This window comes from Silurus aristotelis (genome assembly GCF_946808225.1).
Source record: "Silurus aristotelis genome assembly, chromosome: 12".
Lineage (NCBI taxonomy): Eukaryota > Metazoa > Chordata > Actinopteri > Siluriformes > Siluridae > Silurus > Silurus aristotelis.
Genome location: NC_139585.1, coordinates 2,389,987 through 2,407,936, shown reverse-complemented (window position 1 = coordinate 2,407,936; position 17,950 = coordinate 2,389,987). Strand labels below are relative to the sequence as shown.

The window sequence follows — 17,950 nt, the reverse complement described above, 5'->3', positions numbered from 1 at the left end:
ACAATCTGCACAATAAGCAGCAGCAGTTGGGACAGCTCTTGTACAGGAGCATTCTGAGGGCCAACAGACACTCCAAAACGTATGCAGGCCATCACATCTCCAACTATGGCAACTATCTTCCTGGAGTTCTTCAAGTGCATGGATGCTATATGGGTAATGTTGGAGGAGGGATTAATAATCACACCATCAACTACATTCCAATTCCTGTGGGACATACAAAGAAAGCAAAACAGACAAGCAGACCGAAAGACAGACAGGGATTACAAACAGGCAGGAATGGAGACAGACATACAGGCAGACAGACAGGAATAACAGACAGGCAAGAAGAGTGACTGACAGACAGACAGACAGACAGACAGACAAACAGGGATAACAGACGAGAGACAAAAAGACAGACAGGGATAACAGACAGGCAGAGAGGCAGAAAGATGGAGAGACAGACAGACAGGCAGACAGACAGGAAGGGGGCAGACAGACAGACAGACAGACAGACAGGATGGATGAGCAGACAGACAGATGGAGACAGACAGACAGGAAGAGGGGCAGACAGACAGACAGGATGGACGAGCAGACAGACAGGAAGGGGGGGCAGACAGACAGACAGAATGGACGAGCAGACAGACAGGTAGAGATAAAGGGAAAAAGGTGTACGATCTGTAATAACTGTTTTAAAAATGTAAAGGTCTGAAACACTCCTCAAAGTACTGATATTAGAAAAGATTAAGAATAAATGGAAATAAAGAGGGAAAAAGAGAATAAAGAGAATGCAGAAAACCCAGAAAGAAATAAGAAAAATGAAAAAGAAAATAAAAGAGTGAACAAAAACGTAGGACAAAAACAGAAAGTAAGAGAATTCAAAGGTGAAAAATGTTCATCATTTTCATGGTTTATTTTCCTTCCGAAGTGTTCCTCCTTTCTTTTCTCTTCATCTGCCTCTCTTCTGTTCTTCCTCTCTGATAGTCTTCTTTACTGCTCATCTAAATCTTTTTTCTTTAGTCGCTTTGTGCAGGTTTCTTTTGTTCCTCTACCTTTTTTTCTCACCTTCTTTTCTGCTTTTATTCCTCTCTTCTCATCTTCCTCTTTCCTTATCTACATTTCTTCTCACTCTCTTCTTATCTCACCTTTCACTGCATGTCTCCCTGTAAACTTTCTCCCTGTTCATCTACACCTCTTCTCACCCTCATCCCTTCTCCTCTCTTCTTGTCTATGTTACTGCTCTTTCCCTCTGTTCGTTTCCCTCTCCTCTCTCTCTCTTTCTCTCTCTGTGTGTGTGTGTGTGTGTGTGTGTGTGTGTGTGTGTGTGTGTGTGTGTGTGTGTGTGTGTGTGTGTGTCTGGGCATCTCGCAGTGAGAAGGTGGCAGTGAATTGAGCGCAGATGAAACCCGAGTGCGTCGTCGTCGTCGATGCTGCAGATTAGTGGAATGAGGCATTCAGCAGCTAATCTACATCCCATTATAAAAAAAGAGCAGTGAAAGATCCGCTTTCAGACGCAGAGTGGATCGGATCCAGCGGCTGAAGCTTCCAGCTGAGGAGAAACATCTCACTGAATTGATGCTTGATGAGACGCTGAACCATCACTGATCATTCACAAACCTCAAACACACCCCGAGGAGATGAAGAGAAACAGCTGCAAGATATCGAATGTGGGGGAAGTAAGGAGGATAAAAAAGTGAAAAGATATCATGAAAGAGAGAGAGGGAGAGAGAAGGAGAAAAGAAAGTAAGAAAGACAGAAAGACAGAAAGACAGAAAGAAAGAAAGAAAGAAAGAAAGAAAGAAAGAAAGAAAGAAAGAAAGAAAGATGTCTATCCCTCCATAAAATAAATTAGTAAATAAATAAATATTCTACCACCAAAAAAGAAAGAAAAAAGAAAGAATATTTCTACCCTCAGAAAAAAGAAAGAAAGATAAAAAGAAGAAGAGAAACAGAAAGCTCTGTAGATGAGGGTAATGAAGATATTTTCGGAAACACTCCAGAAGCTGTTGTGAATTCTCACTGCACATCACACTGAAGGCAATGTGACAAAGGATTTTGTCCACACACACACACACACACACACACACACACACACACACACACACACACACACACACACACACACACACACAGTATACATGGTCTGTCCTTGAGGCTTTGTTCAAGTGTGTGTGTGTGTTTGTGTGTGTGTGTGTGTGTGTGTGTGTGTGTGTGTGTGTGTGTGTGTGTGTGTGTGTGTGTGTGAGAGTGTGTGTGTGTGTGTGTGTGTGTGTGTGTGAGTAGCAGGTCAGCTACAGGTTAATGCCGTAAAATGGCTTTTCTGGCAGCAGAGAATAAAATCAGCTCCTGTTTTCATTTATCTGCCAAATGCCCTGTAACAACACACTGTGTGTGTGTGTGTGTGTGTGTGTGTGTGTGTGTGTGTGTGTGTGTGTGTGTGTGTGTGTGTGTGTGTGTGTGTAAAATGTCCCCGCTATGCAGGATGCAATATTTTGTTCAGCACCTGCAAATTTATAAAAATACTGAATGTACAACTTGGACATTGCAAAATTGTAGGAAGGCGACACACACACACACACACACACACACACACACACACACACACACACACACACACACACACATACACTTCTCCCAAGGGCTGATAGAAAGTGACGGGTTTCAGCTTGTTAGACGTCCACACACCACCTAAGCTGTTTCCATAGAAACAGGCCAGGTAATTACACACACACACACACACACACACACACACACACACACACACACACACACACACACACACACTCTTTAATTAAATTCATACGTATACAAATATATGTGAAAATGATGCGAGAATTCTGAATTCTACAATGTGTTAGTGACCTGTAGTAGTGTTTAATAGTCAGTTGTGTGTGTGTGTGTGTGTGTGTGTGTGTGTGTGTGTGTGTGTGTGTGTGTGTGTGTGTGTGTGTTACCTCACTCTGCTTATTACAACACTCAGATGGAGTTTTTATAGTGTTGGCTAAGAAAAAGGTATGAAAAAGGTAAAGCAAGGGAATAGAAAGCCAAACACAGACACACACACACACACACACACACACACACACACACACACACACACACACACACACACACACACACCTGTCTATTAAACACTACTTCAGGTCACTGACACATTGTAGAATTCTGAATTCTTGCCTCATTATCACACACAGTCCCACATTTATTCCCTATTTGAAGTTATAAGAAGCTCCACTCTTCTGGGAAGATGTTCCACTAGACACAAGGTTGTTAGTCAGGTACTGGTGTAGGTGAGGTGAGGAGGCCGCAGGGTTGGAGCTCTACAGGTCTTCTAGTTAAAGTCAAAGCAAAATTTCATGCTCCTGCATCCAAAGATTGTGTTCCTAAAAGTTTGTGGGTGAAGAAGTCAGGTGTCCTAATACTTTTGGTGGGTGTACACAGTCATGGTCACATGACTTGAAAACACTTTGATGGTTTCTGACCCACTGTAGAATCGAGATTATAATTATTATGAACAGATGGACAGAAAAAAAGAACAAAATAAAAGAAAGAAAGAAAGAAAGAAAGAAAGAAAGAAAGAAAGAAAGAAAGAAAGAAAGAAAGAAAGAAAGAAAGAAAGAAAGAAAGAAAGAAAAAGAAAGAACAGATCGACAAAAATAAAGAAAGGAAGAATGGTTGGACAAAAAGAAAGAAAAAAGGATGAAAGAACAGAAAGACAGAAAGATAGAAAGACCACATCTAGCAAAAAATAAATCTTGAATATGTGATAGATGATTAAAGGATCATCACTAATATGAACTGATTGTTTTGATTACTCTTTTGATTGATTGATTGATTGATTGTTTGATTGATTGATTATTTGATTGATTAATATATCTGGTTATTGATTTATAAATCTGGTGTCCATGAAAAAGATATAAATTTGTGTGAACTTTTACATCCAACGCAACTTTGATTTCTACTTCTGGTATTTTATATAAAAACGTTCCTGTGAAAAGTGTGGAATCACTGATAGTTGATGGTTTTTGAGGGACACCTGCATGTTCCTTTGTTTCTATGTAACTGTCTGAAGTGTTTCTTTGTCCAGATGTTCCACTTTATTCTCAGTGAAAAATCCACCCTTATCATGAAGAACAGCTTTCCACACTCTCAGCATCCGAGTACTGTGTTTCTCCAAACGTTCAGCTGAAACTCTTTGCTGTGTTTCTTGTAAAACTCACCAGAGATGTTCTTCATTAGTTGGCGGTTTCTTCTTCATCCCAGAGCAGTTCAGTAGGATTTAGGTTTGGTGACTGGGCAGGACGTTCCATGATAGACATCACTCCAGACGTCTGTCTGCTCTCTAAATAACACGTACAGAACTCAGACGTGCAGAGGGAAAACGTCTCCAGTAAGAGCTCATTATATTTCTCCTGCATTGTGGTCCATTTTCCGTAGTTCGTCCCTCTTAGCATTCGTCTTCAATTACCCCAGCGTTACGACCGTCCTTCTGATGGCCCTACAAAACACACACACACACACACACACACACACACACACACACACACACACACACACACACACACTCACACTCACACACAGCCAGTTTGAACTCGTGCACATGAATATAATGAGGAGAAATAATTTAGAACTTCACTCAACATCTCATCCAGTGGCTGAAGTTTTTGTTTATAGACTTGCAGGAGAAATTCTGCAATGTTCTGATCATTTTGTTTCAGATCCAGGTCTGATCTTCAGCTCTTCTGTCCAATCAAGGTCCATCCAGCCCGGGGGGTGGGGGTATTCTTCTGCCTAGCCTGTGGCTTTCAAGTCCAAGTTTCATCACACCTGGAGCCTCCTTATTTTGTCCATTCTGGAGCTTTCTCTCAGCAAATTGTGTATGAGGCTTCTGGCATGCAGTGTGGAGTTTTCACCATCACACCGAAGGTTGGGTATACACCATGTCTATCATCTAACATACATTTCTCTATAGAAAAAGGAGATGGATGGATGGGTCATTTATCTTGAGGCATCCTCTGTTTGGAAGTTCTTTCATCTACCCTGCAGCATCTATCTTACAATCTGGGACTTTCTCCATCCAGGCAAGAGCTTCTTTAGTCCAGTTTGTGATTTTAACTCTCCAGCCATAAGGTTCTTCTGACAAAAGACCAGCCTGGGGCACCATTGTTCTCCTCTGTGATCTTGATCTAGGCACTATTAAAAACTAGGACCCTGATCATGACACTGTTGAAGCCTGGTCATAACTCAATTAAAGGTTTGGACCCTAGATCATTATTTGGATGGAGGCTCAGACCCTGATCATGAAACTTGTGAAGGCTCAGACACTGTCTGGGACACATCAAACTATTAATCACCTCAGTGTCAACCCACACTGACACCTCAATCTGGAACACACTCAAACGATAAATGGTGGAGAGAAACTCATGCCAAAAACATCTTTTGATGAGACCAAAAATCTGAACTGAATTGATCGTCACTTTCATCCAAACCTAAAGCTCAAACATCACATGATCTTTTTTTCACTCAGATTCTACATTAAACCTTAAATTTAATGGGTAAGATGTAAGACTTTGGATTGGAAGGTCACATGTTCCCAGCACCACTTAGCTGATATTGCTGGGCCCCTGAGCAAGGCCCTTAACCCTCAACCACTCAGTTGTAAGAGATGCTGAATCTGACCCACCAGGGAAGAGGAAGGATCCAGGTTTTTCTTGTCATTTTCATCCTGTTTGAGCTACAAATTTGGACAAACCGTTTAGAGATGGTAGAGATGTTCTTGGACTTGGTGGAGACACTCATCAGACATAGTGAAGATGCCCCTCAGATATGGTGGAGATGCCCCTCAAGTATAGTTGAGATGTTTTTGGTGGAGACACTTCTCAGACAAGGTGGAGACAAACATTGGAGATGGTGGAGATACCTGATGGAGGCATAATAGAGATGTTCCTCAGACACAGTGGGCACACTAATCAGGCATGGTGGGAATGCCTCTCAGACAAGGTGAAGATGTTCTTAGACTTGGTGAAGACACTCCTAAGAGAAGGTGGAGACACTCATCATTCACTAACCACTAAATATCAAACATCCTACACTATATAGCAAAAGTATTGGGACACCTGACCTTTCCCACACTTCTTTCTCTGCACTGTTTGCACAAAGTTGGGGCACAGGATTGTTTTAAACATCTTTGCAAGAAACGTTAGCAAGAAACGTTCCTTCCATGTGAACTAGAAGATCCAAAACCTAATGACAAAGCACAATCCTGTGCACAAAGCCAGATCCATGAAGATCTGCTTTACATGGATATCTGGAAGATCTCCTGCTATAGAGCTCTGAACCCTGCTGAACAAATGAATGTGAATGCTGACTGCACCCTCACCTACATCAGGAATAAAAAACATGGCTGCCTCGATGTTTGTTCAGCACTGAGCTAACTTTGATTAAATCAGCAGATTAAACACATGAGCATCTGTAAGTTGATGGAAAGTACTTGTTTCAGGGTTTCCACAGGGTCTTAAAAAGTCTAAAATGTAAAAATAAGCAGCTGCTGTTATCGTCTGTGGTCCGCTAATGAGTTTACTGAGCTGTGTGTCAAAACAGCAGATGACTGATCACATGGTGATGTTATTACTCATCATATATACATACAGGACTGAGTAGATATTTTTGAAGACTCAGACCATGATCATGACTCTAGTGAAGGTTCGGATCCTGACAATGGACTGGTGAATGCTCAAACCCTGATTGTTACACTTTTGAAGGTTTGGACCCTGATCATGAAACTGATATATGCTTCTATCCTAATCATGAAAATATTGAAGGTTCAGACTATGATCATCAAAGTGGTAAAGGCTTGGACCCTGAACATAAACCTGGTGAAGGCTCGGACCCTGATCATGAAACTGGTGAACGCTTGGACCGAGATCATGACACTGGTGAAGACTCGGACCCTGATCATGACACGGGTGAAGATTCAGACCCTGATCATGACACTGGTGAAGACTCGGACCCTGATCATCACACTTTTGAAGGTTTAGACCTTGATTATGAAACTGGTGAAGGATCGGACACTGATCATGAAACTGGTGAAGACTCGGACCCTGTTAATGACACTTTTGAAGGTTTGGACAATGAACATGACACTGGTGAAGACTTGGAACCTCATCATGATAATTTGTTTTTGCTATGGAAATCGTAACATATTCGAAGCATCCATCCATCCATCCATCCATCCATCCATCCATCCATCAATCCATCCATGCATAATGACCGTCTCTGTAAACGTGTGATAATCTGGACATAGTGAACTCCATATCATGTCTCAATATCTGACACTGAGGAACCCTGTGAGATTTTCCCCTGAAGCTGTAACACTGCTGTAAATATACATCGATCTCTGTGCCATGTATTAATTTCTCTCTCACGCAGCACACGTGGGTTTGTGTCATGTTGTTTTATATTCAGTGCAGACGAATCGTCTGGAGAAGATGCTCTGTGTTAATAAAGAAGATAAATTAAACAGTCTCACTGCTTCCCCCAGGCTCTAAACTCGTTCAGACTGATAGAGCAAAGAAATTTCATTCAGACATGGTGCAGATGCTCCTTAGAGATGGTGGAAATGCAGGTTGGGGACATTCCTCAGATATGGTGGAGATGTATGGTGAAGACTTTCCTCAAACATAGTTGAAATATTCCTGAAACACGGTGGAGATGCTCATTGGACATGAGATGCTTATCTGTCCAAAGTATTGGGACACCTGACCTTTCTCACCCAGATGTGGTTCTTCAAGTTGGAGACATACAATTGTATCAGAGGTCTATAGATTTTGTAGCAGAAGATTTTCCCTTCACTAGGAGACCCAAACCTGTTACTGCATGATGAGGCCCCTGTTTACAAAGCCCGCTCCATGAAGATCTGTTGGATATGGTGTGGAAGATGTCCTCCTATAGAACTCCAACCCAAACAGATGAATGATCGCCGAGGCCTCCTCACCTCACCTACATCAAATCCACGGGTTATAATAAGCATTTTGATCAGAATACGTTAACGCTAGCTAAGAAAGATGTTTCATGGAGGAAAGGTCAGTAAACTCTGGGGATCTCAAGGATTTCTCAAGTTCAGGCTTTGCTCTCAGTGCTAGCTTGCGAACAACAGATTAGCCGCCCTCATTTGCTAGATAAGCTCTGAATACGTTGGCTTTCGCTCATTATATCAGGTACCGTCGTTCTGATTTCCCTTGCTAGTTATTCAAAGCAGTTGAAGGGTGAAGTCTCACCTAAAACTGGCCCCGCCCACTCCACAATAACATCTACATGTGGGAGAGGATTCATTGCTGTATTAGGATGGAGCAGGAAGCTAGTATTCCCAAAGGAGAAGGTATAACACGATAGTATACAGATCTGGACGATCGTTTTTTGTGTTTCAGTTCAACCGGAAGTAGGAATGAGCGACTTCCTGTTCACGATGATGTCACAACAAAAGCGCAGCTGATTGGCTGAGAAGAATGTTCAGTTACCATGACAGTAGAGAGGGCAGCATCAGAGCATCCATCTCTTGTCTTTCATTCAAACTACTCTTTTATTTTTCCATTGATGCACATGTGTATACACACACACACACACACACACACACACACACACACACACACACACACGCACACACACACACACAGTATAGGTGACTAATAACTCTATTAGCATGATAGTATTTTTTTATTGCAGCTGTTATAAATTTAGCATTACCCATTCTTGTGTGTGTGTGTGTGTGTGTGTGTGTGTGTGTGTGTGTGTGTGTGTGTGTGTGTGTGTGTTCATTATAGCCCCTGTGGCTAAATAACAGGCTGTTTGTCTGAGACGCACTACGGATTTATTGGCAGGGGATACTGTGAATGTGCTACTGTGGAGACAGATGACTGTGTGTATGTGTGTATGTGTGTGTGTGTGTGTGTGTGTGTGTGTGTGTGTGTGTGTGTGTGTGTGTGTGAATGTACACATTCTACCTAATGTCCCTAATGACATTCTTCTTTTCATTATATGGCCGAAAAATGTGCCACCTAAAAGGGGACACCACCCAAACCCCGGTTGCTGGTGTGTGTACATATATACTGTGTGTGCGTGTGTGTGTGTGTGTGTGTGTGTGTGTGTGTGTGTTTGTGTTGAAGTCCAGCATCGACAAAAGAATAAAGCCCTCAGTGTGGTGCGGTTATGGGTAAACAATCAACAAGACATCGTGCTGAGGTGGACGATTTGTCTCAAACGCCATGTCTGCACGTGTCCCCGCTAATTGCAAAACAGGGGTATTTTGGTCCTGTTATAGTTACACCATTGAGTGTTACACTTTCGATCACAGGAGCGATCACTGCTCGTCCCCTCACCTGTCTGTGTTTCCTGTCTTGAGGAGAATCATAAAAACTCTGAAACTGGAGACTCCTTACTTAAATATAAAACTAAACGTCTTCTTTCTTCAAGGGCATGTTAATGAGCTCTTGCTATAGAAACCAGAGCATTAATTAACTCCAGAACCTGTGATTCGCAGATGCACTAGAAGATTAATGTGTGTTTGTGTGTGTGTGTCTTCAACATTTTTCAGGTCAAGGAGGTGATAGAGACATGGGGCAGGACCCCCTGATACAAAATGTATCAAACACAGCCACTGATATTAATAGAAACCAATCATATTACACTATTTATATTATGTTAAGACCAGGTCCCCTGGTGGTCTAGTGGTTAGGATGCGGCGCTCTCACCGCTGTGGCCTGGGTTCGATCCCCGTTTAGGGAACCAATCCCAGCCATTAGGGTTGCACAACCCCAGCCACTCTTAGTGCCGGTCCCAAGCCCGGATAAATGGGGAGGATTGCGTTAGGAAGGGCATCCAGCGTAAAACATGTACCAAATAAAATATGCAGATCACAAATCAGAATTTCAGAGCGGCTCGGTCAAGGCCCGGGTTACCAACGACAACCACTTGTATCTTTATCCAACAGGGTACCGGTGGAAATTGTGCTACTGTTGGCCGAAGGAGGAGAAGGAGAGGAGGAAGACGTGTACAGAGACAGCAGGGAAGGGAGAAGTGTAGGAAAGTGGAGGTTCGGGTTGGTACTTTAAATGTTGGTACTATGACTGGTAAAGGGAGAGAGGTAGCTGATATGATGGAGAGGAGAAAGGTAGAGATGTTGTGTGTTCAGGAGACCAAGTGGAAAGGGAGTAAGACCAGGAACATTGGAGGTGTTTAAACTGTTCTATCATGGTGTGGATGGAAAGAGAAATGGTGTAGGGGGGATTCTGAAGAAAGAGTAAAATTCTGGAGTGAGTTAGATGGAGTGGTAGAAGGTGTACCTAGTAATGAGAGATTGGTGATTGGTGCAGACTTTAATGGGCATGTAGGTGAAGGGAACAGAGGTGATGAGGAGGTGATGGGTAGGTATGGTTTTAAGGAGAGGAATGTGGAAGGGCAGATGGTGGTAGATTTTGCTAAAAGGATGGAAATGGCAGTGGTGAACACGTATTTTAAGAAGAAGGAGGATCATAGGGTGACGTATAAGAGTGGAGGAAGGTGCACACAGGTGGATTATCTTCTGTGTAGGAGATGCAACCTGAAGGAGATTGGAGACTGTAAGGTGTTGGCGGGGGACAGTGTAGCTAGACAGCATCGGATGGTGGTCTGTAGGATGGTTTTGGAGGTGAAGAAGAAGAGGAGGAAAGTAAGGATTGAAAGAAGAATAAGATGGTGGAAACTGAAGGAGGAAGAGTGTAGTGTGAGGTTCAGGGAAGAGGTCAGACAGGAGCTCGGTGGTGGTGAAGAGGTGCTGGATGATTGGGGAACTACTGCAGAAGTGATGAGGGAGACAGATAGAAAAGTACTTGGTGTGACATCTGGAAATAAAAAGGACGACAAAGAGACCTGGTGGTGGAATGAGGGAGTGCAGGACAGCAGAAGGAGTGTGTAAAGAATGTATATACAGTGTGTGTGTGTTCTCTAACTAGGACTCATATCCAAAAGAAGCACATTTAATCATTATGTAGATTTTAACTTTTATGGTCACTGTCATATATATTTATACTTTTATTTATTCAAATATTTATTATTAGGAAATAACCAAATTCCTGAAGTTTCTACCCTGAGACTGTGAACACACTCCTCCTCCAGAATGCAGGGAATGTTCCCCTTTCATTAAGTAGATAAGGTATTTATATATATATATATATATATATATATATATATATAGTGTGTGTGTGTGTTTGTGTGTGTGTGTGTGTGTTTCTATATAATCTAGACAGGATTCAGGTACCTGGGGTCAAAAGTGCAGATTAATGGAGAGTGTGTTAGAGAAGTGAAGAAAAGAGTGCAGGCAGGGTGGAGTGGGTGAAGAAGAGTGATAGCAGGAGTGATTTGTGATAGAAGAGTATCTGTGAGAGTGAGAGGGAAAGTTTATAGGACTGTGGTGGGACCTGAGATGTTGTATGGATTAGAGACAGTGGCATTGAGTAAAAGACAGGAGGTGGAGCTGGAGGTAGCAGAGCTGAAGATGTTGAGATGTTTGTTGGGAGTGACGACGATGAACAGGATTAGAAATGAGTTTATTAGAGGGACAGCGCATGTAGGACATTTTGGAGACAAGATGACGGAGGTGAGATTGAGATGGTTTGGACATGTGCAGAGGAGGGACATGGGGTATATCAGTAGGAGAATGCTGAGGATGGAGACACCAGGAAGGAGGAAAAGAGGAAGACCAAGGAGGAGGTTTATGGATGTGGTGAAGGAAGACATGCAGTTAGTTGGTGTGAAAGAGACAGATGTAAAGTACAGGGGGGTATGGAGACGGATGATCAGATGTGGCGCCCCCTAATGGGAGCAGAAGAAGAACAAACATATTTTTACAATTAAAATGACAATTTATGATGTTGTTCACAGTTGTCTTTAATTTAATAGATTGAAAGTTCCATGAATTTTCCTTTTACTATCAGGTGGACAATTTACACGAACACCAGCTTCAATTTATTAGAACTTTAGTGTAATAGTTTTTTTTTTAATTTATTTTATATTTCATCTTTGATGCTTGCACCCATGTTTATCTTTTTAACAAAAAATTATTTGTGATTTAACATTTATTAGCGTGGACTCCAGGTCGAATGCCAGTTATCCACAGGTTTCCAAACAGGTATCTCAGGTGCTTAGGGATGACCTCGATTACCGTGGTGACGTGTTCATTTCCCTATTTAAGTGTGTTTAGATTGGATTCCCACAATGACTAAAAAACGATTGTGTCTTTGGCAGACCCCAGAAATACTCAAGACCTGAAATGTCCCCACAAGGAACCACTGTGTCTTGTTTGAAATTTTATAGCAAAATATTTGTCGTTTGATGGGACAGTTTTTCAACAGATATTTTATTTATCAAAATATTTTTTTTTAAGGTTTGTAGGATCATAGGAAAGGTTGGCCCTTAATGTGTAGCAATCTGACAGGAATCCCCCCCCACCTAAAGCATAAAAACAAGTGTGTGTGTGTGTGTGTGTGTGTGTATGGACAGGGTGTCTCCAGGTTTCCAAACCGTTATCTCGGGTGCTTATGTTAGGGCTCCGTTACAGTGGTTTTCTTTTCTCTCTCGTGTATCAGCGGAAGGAAGGAAGTCGTGAGGACCGGCGCGCGCACGCGAGCGGTTTCGGAGCGCGGAGCAGCGCGTGCTCACCGGGACCGCCGCGCCGTCTAGCCCGCGGGAAGGATTTCACACTGCCGGGGGGATATAACTTCCACCGGAACCGGACTGCGGTGTCGGATGTGCAGGGGTTTTACCGACCGGGCTGAGAGTGTGTGTGTGTGTGTGTGTGTGTGAGTGAGTGTATGAGCGACAACTGAGTCACAAAGACCGGGAACGCTCGCGCATACGCGCGCACAGGCGCACAGACGCACGCACACGCACACAGTCAGTCAATGGGAAGTTTTTGGATTAACCGGCTCCGGTTTGGACATTGAAGCACATTCAGCTCAAGGTAAGTGTGTGTGTGTGTGTGTGTGTGTGTGTGTGTGTGTGTGTGTGTGTGTGTGTGTGTGTGTGTGTGTGTGTGCGTGCGTGTGTATGTGTGTGTGTAATAGACGTTTTATTTTTTCTCTTCCATTTTTATTCGTCTTCGCTATGTGTGTGTGTGTGTGTGTGTGTGTGTGTGTGTGTGTGTGTGTGTGTGTGTGTGTTCTATAACTCGGGCTCATAAAAAAAAAAAAATCACAATTCTTTAGTTATTCTTTTATAATCTACTGGTTTTAGTTGTATACTTTTAGACTTAAATATTTGTTAAATTATAAATATATTATATAGAAATGAAAAATATATGTATAATATTTTATAATAAAATGTTATATGTATATTATTCAGGGATTTTTTTTTTATATTATTTCTTTATAAAAAAAATATGAAATCCACCCTAAGACTGTCAACACACTCCCTTTCCAGCTCCATGATCCAGGAAGTTTTCCTTTCCTGCACTTTTAATAACGTGTGTGTATGTGTGTATGTGTGTGTGTGTGTGTGTGTGTGTGTGTGTGTGTGTGTGTGTGTGTGTGTGTATATGTGTGTGTGTGTGTGTGTGTGTGTTCTCTAACTAACAAGAGCTGCACAATTAATCATTTTGTAGTCGTTATTTTATACTCTCATAGGTTGTCATATATTTTCATATTTCTTTATTTAAATAAATATTATTATAAAATAATTTTTACAAAAATTAGTTAAATCTTCCCCAAGACTGTGAACACACTCCTTCAGCTTCAGAATGTAGGGAAAATTTATTTTTAATCAAATAGATATGGTATTTATATATACAGTGTGTGTGTGTGTAAATCATCTACACCAGGATTATTATCTATGATAATGATGGTGATAAGTGTAGGATTGTAAATTCATTTCATTAGTAAGAATTCATTAGAGTTGGAACTGAACTTTGAGTAACTCGAGTGATTCTAATACAAAAAAACAACTTATTTGCCTCAATGCTTCGTTTACTTAATTTAACTACATATGGAGCACCTCGTTTCCCCACGGATTATTATTACTGATGCAACACCCACTAAACTCAGGACCATTTAGCGTGCTATCTAAATGGTCCAGTATGCCGGGCGCTGAGTTTACTTACAGGTGCGCACTTTCTCCCATCGAGTTTGTTTTAAAGAAATCACAACCTTTGCGTTGAAAGTGGTGTACACACGTTTTCAGTCTCGTTTTGTGCGTGTGCCATGTTTATAACTGAGACCCCTGGACACAGAAGATGCAGAATGCAGAATGAAAAATGGAGGAATGGAGAGAAAGCATTCAGAAGATTTACTCCAAAGAACATAACAGAAAGTTTTAAAAGTTTGGGAACATTTTGAAACTAAAACATAAAGAAAACACTGTACAGTGCATTTACTTTTTTTTTTTAAAGTAATTTGCAACTGATTTTTATATTTTATTTGTGATTTTTTTATTAAGATATTTGAATTTGCATGTTGATGTAATATGGCATTTAAATGCACTGAGAGGGTTTAGTTTTTACAGATTGCAATTTCAGCAATAAAAATGTAATTTTTTTTAAAAAGGAAAAATGACTTGTTCATTCGAACAGTATTTTCTCTTGTATATTTAGTTTTGCTCTTTAATAAAGAAAAGGTACTTATTAAATGACTCGATGAATCGGTGGAATAATTCGAATTCGAATTCTCGATTACTAAAATAATTCGATAGCTACAGCCCTAAAACCTATAGTTTAGTTGCCATGGTAACAGTTATGGGAATACACACTGGATGTGAGACCGTTCACACACTTGTTCACACCTGGACGCAATTTCACCTTTCACCTCCTTAGTGTTTGCCAGTACCTGAGGAGACCAACGTGGACACAAACTCGAGCTGGAGATACCGGTGCAGTATTGATAGAACTAGTGGTAGTATTAAGTTGTGGTGAGGAAGTATGAGGACCGAGGTCCTGTTTATGTTCATTTTAAACGAATCAGTGTATTCCTAATGATCACGACAGACGGGATGGTGTTGAGGGGAAAAACCTCTCTGAGTTATAAGAAACCTTGGGAGGATCCAGACTCCATCCACATCCTCAACCTCAGACATTATCCATCATTGTTTCATTAAGGTTGTCTGCTGTTCACTATTAGCAATACTGTTCAGTCAAAGTGGGGACTCCAGGAACACTCACTATAACTAAAAGTGGAAGCCAGAAAAGTAGAGTCAAAAAGCACAATTGTGCAACCTGGAAATTTATTATAGTTTTATCATCAGCTCTATTTTGTTCCTCACTGATTGAGACTCGAGCGCAAAACTGTTCACATGAATTACACTCCAAAGCTGTTATCATGGTAAGTAACCATCCATAATTTCAGATGCACTCTATAGACAAAAGCTTGTGGAGACCTGACCAAAAAAAAACCACGTTATTTTTGAATATCCCATTCCACAATGTGTCTCCATTTGCTGTTTTAATAACCTCCACTTTTCTAGGAAGATCTTCCATTAGATTTTCTAGGGATTTTTTGGAGGTTCATTCAGACACAATGGTGTTAGTAAAGTCAGGTAGTGATGTAGGTGAGACGGTGAGGAGGTCTGGGATGCAGTCAGCATACACATTCCTTTATGTTCAAAAGGGTTGGATCTCTACAGCAGGAGATCTTCCACTCTAAATAATGTATCTTCATGGAGCTGGCTTTGTGCACAAATGTTAAACTGGAACAGGTTTCGGTCTCGTAGATCAAATGAAAGGAACATTTCATGCTCCTGCATCCAAAGACGTCCTGTACAACTGTGTGCCTCAGAGTGCAGGATGGAGAACCACATATGGGTGGAGAAATCAAGTGTCCCAATACTTTTGGCCAGTAAGTGTAGCTACTACAGTTGCTTGCTTTGGCCACAGCAACATCTGTGTAGCTAAACATTTTAGCAGCAGATATGTGTGTGTGTGTGTGTGTGTGTGTGTGAGTGTGTGTGTGTGTGTGTGTGTGTGTGTGGGTGTGAGTGAGTGAGTGAGTGAGAGTGTGTATCAACCCAGTCTTTTTGTATTTAGGTGTTTGCAAGGAGTGCAAGGTGTGTGTGAGGGGGTATGTGAAGAGTGTGTGTGTGAGGACTGTGTGTGTGAGGTGTGTATTTGAGGGGGGGTATGCAAGAAGTGTGTGTGTGAGGTTTGTATGTGAGGGGGTATGTGAAGAGTGTGTGTGTGTGTGTGTGTGAGGGAGGTATGTGAGGAGTGTGTGTATAAGGTGTGTATGTGAATAAGGTGTGTATGTGAGGGGTTATATGAGGAGTGTGTGTGTGTGAGGTGTATGTGAAAAGTGTGTGTGTGAGGGGTGTATGTAAAGAGTGTGTGTGTGTGTGTGTGTTAGGTGTGTGTGTGTGTGTGTGTGAGATGCAGCTGTGAGGAGTGTATGTTGGGAGTATATGTGTGTGTGTGTGTGTGTGTGTGTGTGTGTGTGTGTGAGGTGTAGCTATAAGGAGTGTGTGTGAGACGGCACAAGTCCCAAAGCAGGCAGTGATGATCTCTTTGGTTCCTGTATAGAACATGGTGATTATCACCACAGGAGCCAGAGCCAGACTTTCCTGCGGCTTTACAGGAAGAGACCGCAAGAGCAAAAAGCCTTGACTTGTCCATGACTCCTTAATCTTTTACTCTGTGTGTGTGTGTGTGTGTGTGTGTGTGTGTGTTTGCTTTTTCATTACCCATAAATTTATTTACACTTTATTGATTGAAGTGTGTCGTGGCAGCTGAAGTGGAGAAGCGAGAAGGTCACATGGGGGAACAGGAGGGAAATTTGGAGATTTCCATATTAAACACTCAACACATCAGCTCAAATACACACACACACACACACACACACACACACACACACACACACACACACACACACACACACACACACACACACACACGCAATGTGAAGGAAGTGATACACAACTGAACTGCACCACTGATGTCCAGCTTTTTCAGCTCTGACTTCAGGCCACGTGACCCCCTGGAGTTCTTTCTGTCAATGATGAGAAGGATGTTTCTTCCTTACTTGGAGAAAGAGCTCAGACTTACCATCTTTGGACTCTGCTGGGGTGTGTGAACTTCACAGCTGTCACAGTAATGATGAGTTGATGAGGGCAGAAGGACGATCACTGCTCTCAGACTCGCGTCTTCAGCTTGGCTTTCTGCAACTTCTGTTTATTTTTAAACAGAGGTTGAAGTTAAAGTTAACACAAGTGCTGAGATGTTCTCCTCTGTATCTTGGCCAATAACACTTTACTGTTTCAGCCAATCAGGATCAAGGCAACACTTCTTTGGCCAATCAGGATCAAGATGGTCATGTCTAAGCCAATCAGAATAAAAGCAATAATGTCTCATCCAGTCATGATTAAGGCAGTCATACCTCAGCCAATCAGGATCAAGTCATGTTTTAGCCATTCAGGTTGAGGACAGTCATGTCTTGTTCAATTAGGATAAACAGTTTCCTGACCTAATCAGGATCAAATATTTATTTTCTCAGCCAATTATCATTAGAGAAACACTTGTCAATAAAAATTTACAAGTAGATGCAGCAGCAGGTGAAGAGGGATGTGGTGAAAGCCAAGGAAAAGGCATATGAGGAGCTGTAGGAGAAGTTGGACACTAAGGAAGGAGAAAAGGATTTGTAGCGATTGGCCAGGCAGAGGAACCGAGCTGGGAATAATGTGCTGCAAGTGAGAGCAATAAAGGATGGAGATGGAAATGTGTTGACTAGTGAAGAGAGTGTGTTGTGAAGATGGAGGGAGGATTTGGAGCAGCTGATGAAGGAGGAAAACGAGAGAGAGAGAGAGAGAGAGAGAGAAGGTTGGATGGTGTGGAGATGCTGAAGCAGAAAGTGGATTTATATTTATATTATATTTAATATTTTTATGTTTATATTAAGTGTTATATTAAGTTTGTAATCTTGCGTACCAGTGTAGATTTATTCACTGATAGAGACTCAAAGCACTTTTGTAA

General features: G+C 41.7%; 1 protein-coding gene across 2 annotated transcripts in view; it reads left to right on the top strand.

Annotated features, from left to right (window-relative positions):
• Positions 1-12,475: 12,475 nt before the first annotated feature.
• LOC310734966 (carbohydrate sulfotransferase 15-like) overlaps positions 12,476-17,950 on the top strand; it is a 60,140-nt gene continuing 54,665 nt past the window's right edge. Inside the window, exon 1 of one of the 2 annotated variants that reach the window (XM_083557505.1) lies at positions 12,476-12,967. The gene's annotated coding sequence lies outside the window, so the exon portion shown is untranslated. The remainder of the gene's footprint in view (positions 12,968-17,950) is intronic. The other variant, XM_083557503.1, reaches the window with a different exon arrangement.